Here is a 1,295-nt window from a genome sequence, read left to right as displayed (position 1 = left end):
CATAGGGTTGGAGAGCAGTTAGGGGGAAAAGTGTGACTGCTAATAATTATGGGAAATGTTAACTTAAAAAGTTTTTTTTAAAATATATTTAGGACAGGGTCTACAGGGTCAACAGGGTCTCGCTACCTAGATCGGACTTGTAGCGATTCTCCTATATTGAGCCTCCCAAGTGCTGGGATTACAGGCATGTGTGGCCATGCCCAGTCTCAATGGCCATCTCAGCGTGCCCTGTGGGAAGGGCCAGCAGTGCACATCAGGGATCAAACCCTGGCCACTGTGCTCTGCCTAAGCAGGTGGTTTAGTCTGCTGAGCTATCAGGCCAGCCCTTAACTTAAAAACTTTTAAGTGATTAAAAAAATTTCTAGGGCCAGGGAGATGGCTCAGTAGAATAAGCACTTCCCTGGCAAGTGCAAGTGTCTGAGTTCAATCCCCGGTTCAGTCTAAATAAATAAATAGAAGAAATTTTAAAAATAAAATAAAATAAAAAAATAAAAAAATCTCTAGAATTTATCACTATTACCATTTTTCAGTGTACGCATGGTTCAGTATATTCACACTGTTGTAAAAAAGATGTCTAGATGCTTTCACCTTACAAAACTTATGTTTTACCTGTTAGATGTGGTGCTGCCTATAATTCCAGCTCTATGGGCAGGAGGATCACTGCAAGGCCAGCCTGACCTAGTGAGTTCAAAGCCAGTTTGAACTATAGAAGAAACTGAGGCCGCCGGATCCTGAATAGACCCAGAGCACAGACCCGGTGTGTGAGTGAGAGGACCGGGGGCCAGGGATCCTGAATTGACCCAGAGTGCAGGTCCGGTATGTGAGTGAGACCGAATGGGGCCGACAGATCCCGAACAGACCCAGAGCCCAGGCCCAGCCTGTGAGTGAGACCATCCAGGGCCAAGGATCCTGAATAGACCCAGAGCACAGGCCTAGCATGTGAGAGAACCCGGGGCCCACTGGATACTCATTCAACCCAGTGCAGGCCCAGCGTGAAACCCTTCAGAACTCCCTGCAAAGAGGCTAGAGTCAAGAACCACCCAGCTGATTCAAGAGCAGAACATCTTGCCAGAGTGACACAAAGGGTTCGACTCTAACAGCTGCAGCAGGAAGAAGTGGAGTACAGCAGCCAGACCCCAGCCAGATCCAAGCAACACCCACCTAGAGGAATCTGAACTTTGTAGATCCAGACCTGGTGTTAAGGTAATAACTCTATCTAAGCTCTACACCAAAGGTCAGAAGACAGTGGTATACAAAATGACAAAGAGAAGGAACAAAATGCAGTCTCAGGCCCC

This window comes from Octodon degus, unplaced genomic scaffold (genome assembly GCF_000260255.1).
Source record: "Octodon degus isolate 3935 unplaced genomic scaffold, OctDeg1.0 scaffold00136, whole genome shotgun sequence".
NCBI lineage: Eukaryota > Metazoa > Chordata > Mammalia > Rodentia > Octodontidae > Octodon > Octodon degus.
The sequence above is the reverse complement of the archived record's forward strand: the minus strand, read 5'-3'. Positions refer to the sequence as shown.